This window comes from Cryptomeria japonica, unplaced genomic scaffold (assembly GCF_030272615.1).
Source record: "Cryptomeria japonica unplaced genomic scaffold, Sugi_1.0 HiC_scaffold_155, whole genome shotgun sequence".
NCBI classification, from domain to species: Eukaryota; Viridiplantae; Streptophyta; class Pinopsida; order Cupressales; family Cupressaceae; genus Cryptomeria; species Cryptomeria japonica.
The window spans coordinates 207,501-222,875 of NW_026728977.1; the positions used below are offsets into that span (position 1 = coordinate 207,501).

Genomic DNA, 15,375 nt, shown 5'->3' on the forward strand with positions numbered 1-15,375 from the left:
CCGGGTGCGCACCTCGCGTGCACCTTCGCCGCGGTGGGCACCATGGCGTGCACGAAGTCGGAGCCCGGTTTGCCCCGGGTGCGCACCTCGCGTGCACCTTCGCCGGGGTGGGCACCTTGGTGTGCAGACCTTGGCTGGGTTGCGCGCCCTGGTGGGCACCATGGTGCGCACCAAGGAGCGCTCCGAAGTGTGCTCCAAGGTGCGGCCTGCACGAAGTCGGAGCCCGGTTTGCCCCGGGTGTGCACCTCGGGTGGGCACCTTGGTGCGCATGCCTTGCCTGGGCTGCGCACCAGGGCGGGCTCAAGATGGCACCCGCGTTCCTTTTTTTTCACTATCTTTCAAAACGGAAATTTTAAAATCTCATTTTTTTTTGCCTTTTTCTGGAAATTAGTGAAGGCAGCGCATCAAAGGTGCGCACCTCGCTGCCCACCACGGTGCGCAACGCCGGTGGGCACCCGGGAGTGCTTCGAAGTGTGCTCCAAGGTGCTGCGTGCACGTTGTCGGAGCCCGGTTTGCCCCGGGTGCGCACCTCGCGTGCACCTTCGTCGGGGTGGGCACCTTGGCTGGGTTTGCCCCGGCTGCGCTCCGAAGCGGGGTTATTGGAGCGCCGCCTCTTTTTTTGTCGGAGCGTTTGGTGGGGTTTCTCGCATTGGCTCTTCCGAGGCCCGGTTGCCACCCTGGCGCGCACGAAGTCGGAAGTAGGGTTAATTGCCCGGGTGCGCACCTTTGCCAGGGTGGGCACCTTACCTGGGCTGCGCACCAGGGCGGGCTCAAGATGGCACGCGCGTTCCGTTTTTTTCACTATCTTTCAAAACGGAAATTTTAAAATCTCCTTTTTTTTTTGCCTTTTCTGGAAATTAGTGAAGGCAGCGCATCAAAGGTGCGCACCTCGCTGCCCACCTTGGTGTGCTCTGAGGTGCGCACCCGGGAGCGCTACGAAGTGTGCTCCAAGGTGCGGCGTGCACGTTGTCGGAGCCCGGTTTGCCCCGGGTGCGCACCTCGCCTGCACCTTGGCCGGGGTGGGCACCTTGGCTGGGTTTGCCCAGGGTGCGCTCCGAAGCGGGGTTACTGGAGCGCCCCCTCTTTTTTTGTCAGAGCGTTTGGTGGGGTTTCTCGCATTGGCTCTTCCCAGGCCCGGTTGTTGGGTGCGCTCCCACCCTGGCGCGCGCGAAGTTGGAAGTTGGGTTAATTGCCCGGGCGCGCACCTTCGCCAGGGTGGGCACCTTGGTGCGCACACCTTGGCTGGGCTGCGCACCAGGGCGGGCTCAAGATGGCACCAGCATTCCCTTTTTCTCACTATCTTTCAAAACGGAAATTTTAAAATCTCGTTTTTTTTTTGCCTTTTATGGAAATTAGTGAAGGCATCGCATCAAAGGTGCGCACCTCGCTGCCCACCTTGGTGTGCTCCGAGGTGCCCACCACGGTGCGCAACGCCGGTGCGAACCCGGGAGCGCCCCGATGTGTGCTCCAAGGTGCGGCGTGCACGAAGTCGGACCCCGGTTTGCCCCGGGTGCGCACCTCGCGTGCACCTTGGTGCGCACACCTTGGCTGGGTTGCGCGGCCTGGTGGGCACCATGGTGCGCACCAAGGAGCGCTCCAAAGTGTGCTCCAAGGTGCGGCGTGCACGAAGTCGGAGCCCGGTTTGCCCCGGGTACGCACCTCGCGTGCACCTTCGCCGGGGTGGGCACCTCGGCTGGGTTGCGCGCCCTGGTGCGCACCAAGGAGCGCTCCGAAGTGTGCTCCAAGGTGCGGCGTGCACGAAGTCGGAGCCCGGTTTGCCCCGGGTGCGCACCTCGCGTGCACCTTCGGCGGGGTTGCGCGCCCTGGTGGGCACCATGGTGCGCACCAAGGAGCGCTCCGAAGTGTGCTCCAAGGTGCGGCGTGCACGAAGTCGGAGCCCGGTTTGCCCCGGGTGCGCACCTCGCGTGCACCTTCGGCGGGGTTGCGCGCCCTGGTGGGCACCATGGTGCGCACCAAGGAGCGCTCCGAAGTGTGCTCCAAGGTGCGGCGTGCACGAAGTCGGAGCCCGGTTTGCCCCGGGTGCGCACCTCGCGTGCACCTTCGCCGCGGTGGGCACCATGGCGTGCACGAAGTCGGAGCCCGGTTTGCCCCGGGTGCGCACCTCGCGTGCACCTTCGCCGGGGTGGGCACCTCGGCTGGGTTGCGCGCCCTGGTGCGCACCAAGGAGCGCTCCGAAGTGTGCTCCAAGGTGCGGCGTGCACGAAGTCGGAGCCCGGTTTGCCCCGGGTGCGCACCTCGCGTGCACCTTCGCCAGGGTGGGCACCTCGGTGCGCACACCTTCTCAATGTTTTCTTGCCTTTTCTGGAAATTGGTGAAGGCAGCGCATCAAAGGTGCGCACCTCGGTGTGCTCCGAGGTGCGAACCCGAGAGCGCTCCGAGGTGCCCACGAAGTCGAAAGTCGGGTTAATTGCATTGTTTTCCCCGGGTGCGCTCCGAGGTGCGCAACATCGGCGCGCACCAAGGAGGGCTCCGAAGTGTGCTCCAAGGTGCGCACGATGGCGTGCACCTCTGGTGCGCACGATTCGGAGCTCGGTTTGACCGGGGTGCGCACACCTTGGCTGGGTTGCGCACCTTTTGTGCGCTCCAAGGTGCGCACGAAGTCGGAGCTCGGTTTGCCCCGGGTGCGCACCTTCGCCAGGGTGCGCACCTTGATGCGCACGCCTTGGCTGGGCTGCGCACCTTGGTGGGCGCCATGGTGCGCACCTTTCGTGCGCTCCAAGGTGCGCACGAAGTCGGAGCTCGGTTTGCCCCGGGTGCGCACCTTGGTGGGCGCCATGGTGCACTCCGAGGTGCCCAAGATTGGTGCGCACCAAGGAGCGCTCCGAAGTGCGCTCCAAGGTGCGCGCGAAGTCGAAAGTTGGGTTAATTGTCCGGTTTGCCTCGGGTGCGCACCTTGCGTGCACCTTCGCCAGGGTGGGCGCCTTGGTGCGCACACCTTGGCTGGGCTGCGCACACCTTGGCACCCGCGTTTCCTTCATTTTAAATTTTTTTTTTTTACAATCTCTCAAGTGGGAAATTCTATAATCTCAACTTTTTTTGCCTTTTCAGGAAACTTTTGAATGGAGCGCATCATTGGTGCGCTCCGAAGTGTGCTCCAAAGCTCTCTCCAGCTGCGTGCACCTGCCCCGGCCGCGCACCCGGCCCCGCCCAGCTTCGCTCACCTGTCCCGGGCGTCTGGTGCGGAACCTTAGAGTAAGAAACATCACCGTGCACCTTGGCCAACGTGCGCGACTCGACCGAGCGCGCACTGGCCGAGGTGCACACCGATTTCACCTGGGTGCGCGCGCAGCACCTCGGGCGCACCGGGGTGCGCGCACAACGCCCGGGTTGCACCGTGGCCTGTGTGCTCGGGGCGCCTCGGGTGCGCGCTCGGTGTCGCCCCCGCGCGCGCGGTAGTGCGGGCAGCGCACCCCGGCCCGGCCCGGCCCCGACGAGAACGCAAACGGGCAAAAGGTTTATTCAAATAGCATTGCGATGCCCGGCGAAAAACTAAAAAAGGGTGCAACACCGGGACTTCCCGGGAGGTCACCCATCCCAGTACTACTCCGGCCCAAGCGCGCTTAACTGCGGAGTTCTGATGGGATCCGGTGCACTAACGCTGGTATGATCGCACCCGTTATGAGCTTGTCGCAGTGTGTACTTAGCAAACCGCGACCCACGTGCGAATCCACCCCGGCCACCCACCCCCGTCGAGGTGCACACCCTCCCTCGCGAAGTGCGCCCCGTTCGCCAAGTGTGAGCCCTGCCCGGGTGCGCGCACCTTGCTAGGGCGTCGGGTGTGCACCCGGCCCGGCCTACGTGCGTGCACCTGTAGGGGGCGTCGTGTGCGTGCAGTGTCCCGTCTGCAACGCGGTGCCCACACACCACCTCGGGCGCAACGACCTGCGCTCACATGTGGGCCGAGTGCACCTTGGTGCATGTTCGGGGCGCCTCGGGTGCACGCTCGATCTTGCCCCGGTGCACCAAGGCGCTCGGTTTGCCCCGGGTGCGCACTTGGTGCAAGGTGGGCACCCAAAATAGGGATCAAGCACCAAAACACAAGTTTCGGGATGCAAAATGGGACCCAAGGACCACAAATGCGTTCCAAGACCCATGATGGGTCCACGAGAACAAAAATGTGTTCCGAGACTTAATAAACAAATATTGGGTTTTAGGAGAAGAAACATGCTCTGATGCCCAAAACGAGAATCGACCCCGAAAAGGCCACAGGCCAAAAGTGGGATGCGAGACAAAAAAAAATGGGACCCGAGGACCAAAATTGGGTTCCCAGGTCGAAGACAGGGCAACCGGACAAGAAACGACCTCTAAGGCTCGAAATGAGTCCCGACGACTAAAACTTGACAAGAAGCACCCATCAGGCACCCAACTCGACACCCATGGGATGCCGACCCACCCGGGCTTCCACCTAGCACACCTTGGCACCCACCCACCCTCGCACCCAACCTCGCACCCAACTTAGCACCTTTGAACCCACATTGGCACTCACCCTGACCCTGGCACCTTGGAACCCACATTGGCACTCACCTTGACCCTGGCACCCACCTTTGCACTCACCTTGGGACCCACCCTGGCTCCCACCTCGGCACCCACCCAGACACCCACCTTGGTTCCTTGGCACCCACCTTGGATCCTTGGCACCCACCCCGACACCCACCTTGGCACGCAACTTGGCTACTTGCCACCCACCTTGGCTCCTTGACGCCCACCCCGACAACCACCCCGTGACCTACCCTGGCTAGGGTTGGTGCACACCCACCCTGGTGCCCACCTTGGCACCCACCCTATGACCCACCTTGGCACGCACCTTAGTACCCACCCCGTTACCCACCCTAGGACCCACCCCGTGACCCACCTTGGCCAGGGTGGGTGCCTTGGTGCGCACAACTTGCCTGGGCTGCACACCAGGGCGGGCTCAAGATGGCACCCGCGTTCCGTTTTTTTCACTATCTTTCAAAACGGAAATTTTAAAATCTCATTTTTTTCTTTTTTTTGCCTTTTCTGGAAATTAGTGAAGGCAGCGCATCAAAGGTGCGCAATGCTGGTGCGAACCCGGGAGCGCTCCGATGTGTGCTCCAAGGTGCGGCGTGCACGAAGTCCGAGCCCGGTTTGCCCCGGGTGCGCACCTCGCGTGCACCTTCGCCGGGGTGAGCACCTTGGCTGGGTTGCGCGCCCTGGTGCGTACCAAGGAGCGCTCTGAAGTGTGCTCCAAGGTGCGGCGTGCACGAAGTCGGAGCCCGGTTTGCCCCGGGTGTGCACCTCGGGTGCGCACCTCGCGTGCACCTTCGCTGCGGTGGGCACCTTGGCTGGGTTGCACGCCTTGGTGGGCACCATGCAGTGCACGAAGTCGGAGCCCGGTTTGCCCCGGGCGCGCACCTCCGCCAGGGTGGGCACCTTGGTGCGCACAACTTGCCTGGGCTGCGCATCAGGAAGGGCTCAAGATGGCACCCGCGTTCCGTTTTTTTCACTATCTTTCAGAACGGAAATTTTAAAATATCGTTTTTTTTTGCCTTTTCTGGAAATTAGTGAAGGCAGCGCATCAAAGGTGCGCAACGCTGGTGCGAACCTGGGAGCGCTCCGATGTGTGCTCCAAGGTGCGGCGTGCACGAAGTCGGAGCCCGGTTTGCCTCGGGTGCGCCCTGGTGGGCACCATGGTGCGCACCAAGGAGCGCTCCGAAGTGTGCTCCAAGGTGCGGCCTGCACGAAGTCGGAGCCCGGTTTGCCCCGGGTGTGCACCTCGGGTGGGCACCTTGGTGCGCATGCCTTGCCTGGGCTGCGCACCAGGGCGGGCTCAAGATGGCACCCGCGTTCCTTTTTTTTCACTATCTTTCAAAACGGAAATTTTAAAATCTCATTTTTTTTTGCCTTTTTCTGGAAATTAGTGAAGGCAGCGCATCAAAGGTGCGCACCTCGCTGCCCACCACGGTGCGCAACGCCGGTGGGCACCCGGGAGTGCTTCGAAGTGTGCTCCAAGGTGCTGCGTGCACGTTGTCGGAGCCCGGTTTGCCCCGGGTGCGCACCTCGCGTGCACCTTCGTCGGGGTGGGCACCTTGGCTTGGTTTGCCCCGGCTGCGCTCCGAAGCGGGGTTATTGGAGCGCCGCCTCTTTTTTTGTCGGAGCGTTTGGTGGGGTTTCTCGCATTGGCTCTTCCGAGGCCCGGTTGCCACCCTGGCGCGCACGAAGTCGGAAGTAGGGTTAATTGCCCGGGTGCGCACCTTTGCCAGGGTGGCACCTTACCTGGGCTGCGCACCAGGGCGGGCTCAAGATGGCACGCGCGTTCCGTTTTTTTCACTATCTTTCAAAACGGAAATTTTAAAATCTCCTTTTTTTTTTGCCTTTTCTGGAAATTAGTGAAGGCAGCGCATCAAAGGTGCGCACCTCGCTGCCCACCTTGGTGTGCTCTGAGGTGCGCACCCGGGAGCGCTACGAAGTGTGCTCCAAGGTGCGGCGTGCACGTTGTCGGAGCCCGGTTTGCCCCGGGTGCGCACCTCGCCTGCACCTTGGCCGGGGTGGGCACCTTGGCTGGGTTTGCCCAGGGTGCGCTCCGAAGCGGGGTTACTGGAGCGCCCCCTCTTTTTTTGTCAGAGAGTTTGGTGGGGTTTCTCGCATTGGCTCTTCCCAGGCCCGGTTGTTGGGTGCGCTCCCACCCTGGCGCGCGCGAAGTTGGAAGTTGGGTTAATTGCCCGGGCGCGCACCTTCGCCAGGGTGGGCACCTTGGTGCGCAAACCTTGGCTGGGCTGCGCACCAGGGCGGGCTCAAGATGGCACCAGCATTCCCTTTTTCTCACTATCTTTCAAAACGGAAATTTTAAAATCTCGTTTTTTTTTTGCCTTTTATGGAAATTAGTGAAGGCATCGCATCAAAGGTGCGCACCTCGCTGCCCACCTTGGTGTGCTCCGAGGTGCCCACCACGGTGCGCAACGCCGGTGCGAACCCGGGAGCGCCCCGATGTGTGCTCCAAGGTGCGGCGTGCACGAAGTCGGACCCCGGTTTGCCCCGGGTGCGCACCTCGCGTGCACCTTGGTGCGCACACCTTGGCTGGGTTGCGCGGCCTGGTGGGCACCATGGTGCGCACCAAGGAGCGCTCCGAAGTGTGCTCCAAGGTGCGGCGTGCACGAAGTCGGAGCCCGGTTTGCCCCGGGTGCGCACCTTCGCCGCGGTGGGCACCATGGCGTGCACGAAGTCGGAGCCCGGTTTGCCCCGGGTGCGCACCTCGCGTGCACCTTCGCCGGGGTGGGCACCTCGGCTGGGTTGCGCGCCCTGGTGCGCACCAAGGAGCGCTCTGAAGTGTGCTCCAAGGTGCGGCGTGCACGAAGTCGGAGCCCGGTTTGCCCCGGGTGTGCACCTCGGGTGCGCACCTCGCGTGCACCTTCGCTGCGGTGGGCACCTTGGCTGGGTTGCGCGCCTTGGTGGGCACCATGCAGTGCACGAAGTCGGAGCCCGGATTGCCCCGGGCGCGCACCTCCGCCAGGGTGGGCACCTTGGTGCGCACAACTTGCCTGGGCTGCGCACCAGGAAGGGCTCAAGATGGCACCCGCGTTCCGTTTTTTTCACTATCTTTCAGAACGGAAATTTTAAAATCTCGTTTTTTTTTGCCTTTTCTGGAAATTAGTGAAGGCAGCGCATCAAAGGTGCGCAACGCTGGTGCGAACCTGGGTCCGATGTGTGCTCCAAGGTGCGGCGTGCACGAAGTCGGACCCCGGTTTGCCCCGGGTGCGCACCTCGCGTGCACCTTGGTGCGCACACCTTGGCTGGGTTGCGCGCCCTGGTGGGCACCATGGTGCGCACCAAGGAGCGCTCCGAAGTGTGCTCCAAGGTGCGGCGTGCACGAAGTCGGAGCCCGGTTTGCCCCGGGTGCGCACCTCGCGTGCACCTTCGCCGCGGTGGGCACCATGGCGTGCACGAAGTCGGAGCCCGGTTTGCCCCGGGTGCGCACCTCGCGTGCACCTTCGCCGGGGTGGGCACCTTGGTGTGCAGACCTTGGCTGGGTTGCGCGCCCTGGTGGGCACCATGGTGCGCACCAAGGAGCGCTCCGAAGTGTGCTCCAAGGTGCGGCCTGCACGAAGTCGGAGCCCGGTTTGCCCCGGGTGTGCACCTCGGGTGGGCACCTTGGTGCGCATGCCTTGCCTGGGCTGCGCACCAGGGCGGGCTCAAGATGGCACCCGCGTTCCTTTTTTTTCACTATCTTTCAAAACGGAAATTTTAAAATCTCATTTTTTTTTGCCTTTTTCTGGAAATTAGTGAAGGCAGCGCATCAAAGGTGCGCACCTCGCTGCCCACCACGGTGCGCAACGCCGGTGGGCACCCGGGAGTGCTTCGAAGTGTGCTCCAAGGTGCTGCGTGCACGTTGTCGGAGCCCGGTTTGCCCCGGGTGCGCACCTCGCGTGCACCTTCGTCGGGGTGGGCACCTTGGCTGGGTTTGCCCCGGCTGCGCTCCGAAGCGGGGTTATTGGAGCGCCGCCTCTTTTTTTGTCGGAGCGTTTGGTGGGGTTTCTCGCATTGGCTCTTCCGAGGCCCGGTTGCCACCCTGGCGCGCACGAAGTCGGAAGTAGGGTTAATTGCCCGGGTGCGCACCTTTGCCAGGGTGGGCACCTTACCTGGGCTGCGCACCAGGGCGGGCTCAAGATGGCACGCGCGTTCCGTTTTTTTCACTATCTTTCAAAACGGAAATTTTAAAATCTCCTTTTTTTTTTGCCTTTTCTGGAAATTAGCGAAGGCAGCGCATCAAAGGTGCGCACCTCGCTGCCCACCTTGGTGTGCTCTGAGGTGCGCACCCGGGAGCGCTACGAAGTGTGCTCCAAGGTGCGGCGTGCACGTTGTCGGAGCCCGGTTTGCCCCGGGTGCGCACCTCGCCTGCACCTTGGCCGGGGTGGGCACCTTGGCTGGGTTTGCCCAGGGTGCGCTCCGAAGCGGGGTTACTGGAGCGCCCCCTCTTTTTTTGTCAGAGCGTTTGGTGGGGTTTCTCGCATTGGCTCTTCCCAGGCCCGGTTGTTGGGTGCGCTCCCACCCTGGCGCGCGCGAAGTTGGAAGTTGGGTTAATTGCCCGGGCGCGCACCTTCGCCAGGGTGGGCACCTTGGTGCGCACACCTTGGCTGGGCTGCGCACCAGGGCGGGCTCAAGATGGCACCAGCATTCCCTTTTTCTCACTATCTTTCAAAACGGAAATTTTAAAATCTCGTTTTTTTTTTGCCTTTTATGGAAATTAGTGAAGGCATCGCATCAAAGGTGCGCACCTCGCTGCCCACCTTGGTGTGCTCCGAGGTGCCCACCACGGTGCGCAACGCCGGTGCGAACCCGGGAGCGCCCCGATGTGTGCTCCAAGGTGCGGCGTGCACGAAGTCGGACCCCGGTTTGCCCCGGGTGCGCACCTCGCGTGCACCTTGGTGCGCACACCTTGGCTGGGTTGCGCGGCCTGGTGGGCACCATGGTGCGCACCAAGGAGCGCTCCGAAGTGTGCTCCAAGGTGCGGCGTGCACGAAGTCGGAGCCCGGTTTGCCCCGGGTACGCACCTCGCGTGCACCTTCGCCGGGGTGGGCACCTCGGCTGGGTTGCGCGCCCTGGTGCGCACCAAGGAGCGCTCCGAAGTGTGCTCCAAGGTGCGGCGTGCACGAAGTCGGAGCCCGGTTTGCCCCGGGTGCGCACCTCGCGTGCACCTTCGGCGGGGTTGCGCGCCCTGGTGGGCACCATGGTGCGCACCAAGGAGCGCTCCGAAGTGTGCTCCAAGGTGCGGCGTGCACGAAGTCGGAGCCCGGTTTGCCCCGGGTGCGCACCTCGCGTGCACCTTCGGCGGGGTTGCGCGCCCTGGTGGGCACCATGGTGCGCACCAAGGAGCGCTCCGAAGTGTGCTCCAAGATGCGGCGTGCACGAAGTCGGAGCCCGGTTTGCCCCGGGTGCGCACCTCGCGTGCACCTTCGCCGCGGTGGGCACCATGGCGTGCACGAAGTCGGAGCCCGGTTTGCCCCGGGTGCGCACCTCGCGTGCACCTTCGCCGGGGTGGGCACCTCGGCTGGGTTGCGCGCCCTGGTGCGCACCAAGGAGCGCTCCGAAGTGTGCTCCAAGGTGCGGCGTGCACGAAGTCGGAGCCCGGTTTGCCCCGGGTGCGCACCTCGCGTGCACCTTCGCCAGGGTGGGCACCTCGGTGCGCACACCTTCTCAATGTTTTCTTGCCTTTTCTGGAAATTGGTGAAGGCAGCGCATCAAAGGTGCGCACCTCGGTGTGCTCCGAGGTGCGAACCCGAGAGCGCTCCGAGGTGCCCACGAAGTCGAAAGTCGGGTTAATTGCATTGTTTTCCCCGGGTGCGCTCCGAGGTGCGCAACATCGGCGCGCACCAAGGAGGGCTCCGAAGTGTGCTCCAAGGTGCGCACGATGGCGTGCACCTCTGGTGCGCACGATTCGGAGCTCGGTTTGACCGGGGTGCGCACACCTTGGCTGGGTTGCGCACCTTTTGTGCGCTCCAAGGTGCGCACGAAGTCGGAGCTCGGTTTGCCCCGGGTGCGCACCTTCGCCAGGGTGCGCACCTTGATGCGCACGCCTTGGCTGGGCTGCGCACCTTGGTGGGCGCCATGGTGCGCACCTTTCGTGCGCTCCAAGGTGCGCACGAAGTCGGAGCTCGGTTTGCCCCGGGTGCGCACCTTGGTGGGCGCCATGGTGCACTCCGAGGTGCCCAAGATTGGTGCGCACCAAGGAGCGCTCCGAAGTGCGCTCCAAGGTGCGCGCGAAGTCGAAAGTTGGGTTAATTGTCCGGTTTGCCTCGGGTGCGCACCTTGCGTGCACCTTCGCCAGGGTGGGCGCCTTGGTGCGCACACCTTGGCTGGGCTGCGCACACCTTGGCACCCGCGTTTCCTTCATTTTAAATTTTTTTTTTTTACAATCTCTCAAGTGGGAAATTCTATAATCTCAACTTTTTTTGCCTTTTCAGGAAACTTTTGAATGGAGCGCATCATTGGTGCGCTCCGAAGTGTGCTCCAAAGCTCTCTCCAGCTGCGTGCACCTGCCCCGGCCGCGCACCCGGCCCCGCCCAGCTTCGCTCACCTGTCCCGGGCGTCTGGTGCGGAACCTTAGAGTAAGAAACATCACCGTGCACCTTGGCCAACGTGCGCGACTCGACCGAGCGCGCACTGGCCGAGGTGCACACCGATTTCACCTGGGTGCGCGCGCAGCACCTCGGGCGCACCGGGGTGCGCGCACAACGCCCGGGTTGCACCGTGGCCTGTGTGCTCGGGGCGCCTCGGGTGCGCGCTCGGTGTCGCCCCCGCGCGCGCGGTAGTGCGGGCAGCGCACCCCGGCCCGGCCCGGCCCCGACGAGAACGCAAACGGGCAAAAGGTTTATTCAAATAGCATTGCGATGCCCGGCGAAAAACTAAAAAAGGGTGCAACACCGGGACTTCCCGGGAGGTCACCCATCCCAGTACTACTCCGGCCCAAGCGCGCTTAACTGCGGAGTTCTGATGGGATCCGGTGCACTAACGCTGGTATGATCGCACCCGTTATGAGCTTGTCGCAGTGTGTACTTAGCAAACCGCGACCCACGTGCGAATCCACCCCGGCCACCCACCCCCGTCGAGGTGCACACCCTCCCTCGCGAAGTGCGCCCCGTTCGCCAAGTGTGAGCCCTGCCCGGGTGCGCGCACCTTGCTAGGGCGTCGGGTGTGCACCCGGCCCGGCCTACGTGCGTGCACCTGTAGGGGGCGTCGTGTGCGTGCAGTGTCCCGTCTGCAACGCGGTGCCCACACACCACCTCGGGCGCAACGACCTGCGCTCACATGTGGGCCGAGTGCACCTTGGTGCATGTTCGGGGCGCCTCGGGTGCACGCTCGATCTTGCCCCGGTGCACCAAGGCGCTCGGTTTGCCCCGGGTGCGCACTTGGTGCAAGGTGGGCACCCAAAATAGGGATCAAGCACCAAAACACAAGTTTCGGGATGCAAAATGGGACCCAAGGACCACAAATGCGTTCCAAGACCCATGATGGGTCCACGAGAACAAAAATGTGTTCCGAGACTTAATAAACAAATATTGGGTTTTAGGAGAAGAAACATGCTCTGATGCCCAAAACGAGAATCGACCCCGAAAAGGCCACAGGCCAAAAGTGGGATGCGAGACAAAAAAAAATGGGACCCGAGGACCAAAATTGGGTTCCCAGGTCGAAGACAGGGCAACCGGACAAGAAACGACCTCTAAGGCTCGAAATGAGTCCCGACGACTAAAACTTGACAAGAAGCACCCATCAGGCACCCAACTCGACACCCATGGGATGCCGACCCACCCGGGCTTCCACCTAGCACACCTTGGCACCCACCCACCCTCGCACCCAACCTCGCACCCAACTTAGCACCTTTGAACCCACATTGGCACTCACCCTGACCCTGGCACCTTGGAACCCACATTGGCACTCACCTTGACCCTGGCACCCACCTTTGCACTCACCTTGGGACCCACCCTGGCTCCCACCTCGGCACCCACCCAGACACCCACCTTGGTTCCTTGGCACCCACCTTGGATCCTTGGCACCCACCCCGACACCCACCTTGGCACGCAACTTGGCTACTTGCCACCCACCTTGGCTCCTTGACGCCCACCCCGACAACCACCCCGTGACCTACCCTGGCTAGGGTTGGTGCACACCCACCCTGGTGCCCACCTTGGCACCCACCCTATGACCCACCTTGGCACGCACCTTAGTACCCACCCCGTTACCCACCCTAGGACCCACCCCGTGACCCACCTTGGCCAGGGTGGGTGCCTTGGTGCGCACAACTTGCCTGGGCTGCACACCAGGGCGGGCTCAAGATGGCACCCGCGTTCCGTTTTTTTCACTATCTTTCAAAACGGAAATTTTAAAATCTCATTTTTTTCTTTTTTTTGCCTTTTCTGGAAATTAGTGAAGGCAGCGCATCAAAGGTGCGCAATGCTGGTGCGAACCCGGGAGCGCTCCGATGTGTGCTCCAAGGTGCGGCGTGCACGAAGTCCGAGCCCGGTTTGCCCCGGGTGCGCACCTCGCGTGCACCTTCGCCGGGGTGAGCACCTTGGCTGGGTTGCGCGCCCTGGTGCGTACCAAGGAGCGCTCTGAAGTGTGCTCCAAGGTGCGGCGTGCACGAAGTCGGAGCCCGGTTTGCCCCGGGTGTGCACCTCGGGTGCGCACCTCGCGTGCACCTTCGCTGCGGTGGGCACCTTGGCTGGGTTGCGCGCCTTGGTGGGCACCATGCAGTGCACGAAGTCGGAGCCCGGTTTGCCCCGGGCGCGCACCTCCGCCAGGGTGGGCACCTTGGTGCGCACAACTTGCCTGGGCTGCGCATCAGGAAGGGCTCAAGATGGCACCCGCGTTCCGTTTTTTTCACTATCTTTCAGAACGGAAATTTTAAAATATCGTTTTTTTTTGCCTTTTCTGGAAATTAGTGAAGGCAGCGCATCAAAGGTGCGCAACGCTGGTGCGAACCTGGGAGCGCTCCGATGTGTGCTCCAAGGTGCGGCGTGCACGAAGTCGGAGCCCGGTTTGCCTCGGGTGCGCCCTGGTGGGCACCATGGTGCGCACCAAGGAGCGCTCCGAAGTGTGCTCCAAGGTGCGGCCTGCACGAAGTCGGAGCCCGGTTTGCCCCGGGTGTGCACCTCGGGTGGGCACCTTGGTGCGCATGCCTTGCCTGGGCTGCGCACCAGGGCGGGCTCAAGATGGCACCCGCGTTCCTTTTTTTTCACTATCTTTCAAAACGGAAATTTTAAAATCTCATTTTTTTTTGCCTTTTTCTGGAAATTAGTGAAGGCAGCGCATCAAAGGTGCGCACCTCGCTGCCCACCACGGTGCGCAACGCCGGTGGGCACCCGGGAGTGCTTCGAAGTGTGCTCCAAGGTGCTGCGTGCACGTTGTCGGAGCCCGGTTTGCCCCGGGTGCGCACCTCGCGTGCACCTTCGTCGGGGTGGGCACCTTGGCTTGGTTTGCCCCGGCTGCGCTCCGAAGCGGGGTTATTGGAGCGCCGCCTCTTTTTTTGTCGGAGCGTTTGGTGGGGTTTCTCGCATTGGCTCTTCCGAGGCCCGGTTGCCACCCTGGCGCGCACGAAGTCGGAAGTAGGGTTAATTGCCCGGGTGCGCACCTTTGCCAGGGTGGCACCTTACCTGGGCTGCGCACCAGGGCGGGCTCAAGATGGCACGCGCGTTCCGTTTTTTTCACTATCTTTCAAAACGGAAATTTTAAAATCTCCTTTTTTTTTTGCCTTTTCTGGAAATTAGTGAAGGCAGCGCATCAAAGGTGCGCACCTCGCTGCCCACCTTGGTGTGCTCTGAGGTGCGCACCCGGGAGCGCTACGAAGTGTGCTCCAAGGTGCGGCGTGCACGTTGTCGGAGCCCGGTTTGCCCCGGGTGCGCACCTCGCCTGCACCTTGGCCGGGGTGGGCACCTTGGCTGGGTTTGCCCAGGGTGCGCTCCGAAGCGGGGTTACTGGAGCGCCCCCTCTTTTTTTGTCAGAGAGTTTGGTGGGGTTTCTCGCATTGGCTCTTCCCAGGCCCGGTTGTTGGGTGCGCTCCCACCCTGGCGCGCGCGAAGTTGGAAGTTGGGTTAATTGCCCGGGCGCGCACCTTCGCCAGGGTGGGCACCTTGGTGCGCAAACCTTGGCTGGGCTGCGCACCAGGGCGGGCTCAAGATGGCACCAGCATTCCCTTTTTCTCACTATCTTTCAAAACGGAAATTTTAAAATCTCGTTTTTTTTTTGCCTTTTATGGAAATTAGTGAAGGCATCGCATCAAAGGTGCGCACCTCGCTGCCCACCTTGGTGTGCTCCGAGGTGCCCACCACGGTGCGCAACGCCGGTGCGAACCCGGGAGCGCCCCGATGTGTGCTCCAAGGTGCGGCGTGCACGAAGTCGGACCCCGGTTTGCCCCGGGTGCGCACCTCGCGTGCACCTTGGTGCGCACACCTTGGCTGGGTTGCGCGGCCTGGTGGGCACCATGGTGCGCACCAAGGAGCGCTCCGAAGTGTGCTCCAAGGTGCGGCGTGCACGAAGTCGGAGCCCGGTTTGCCCCGGGTGCGCACCTTCGCCGCGGTGGGCACCATGGCGTGCACGAAGTCGGAGCCCGGTTTGCCCCGGGTGCGCACCTCGCGTGCACCTTCGCCGGGGTGGGCACCTCGGCTGGGTTGCGCGCCCTGGTGCGCACCAAGGAGCGCTCTGAAGTGTGCTCCAAGGTGCGGCGTGCACGAAGTCGGAGCCCGGTTTGCCCCGGGTGTGCACCTCGGGTGCGCACCTCGCGTGCACCTTCGCTGCGGTGGGCACCTTGGCTGGGTTGCGCGCCTTGGTGGGCACCATGCAGTGCACGAAGTCGGAGCCCGGATTGCCCCGGGCGCGCACCTCCGCCAGGGTGGGCACCTTGGTGCG

At 62.8% G+C, this 15,375-nt stretch overlaps 2 non-coding genes across 2 annotated transcripts; both read right to left on the bottom strand.

The window, feature by feature from the left end:
- Positions 1–3,517: 3,517 nt before the first annotated feature.
- LOC131866821 (5S ribosomal RNA) lies at positions 3,518–3,636 on the bottom strand. The gene has a single exon (XR_009365420.1). It is a non-coding gene; the product is annotated as a 5S ribosomal RNA (ribosomal RNA).
- Positions 3,637–11,385: 7,749 nt separating this feature from the next.
- On the bottom strand, positions 11,386–11,504 carry LOC131866822 (5S ribosomal RNA). Its single transcript, XR_009365421.1, has one exon. It is a non-coding gene; the product is annotated as a 5S ribosomal RNA (ribosomal RNA).
- Positions 11,505–15,375: the final 3,871 nt, after the last annotated feature.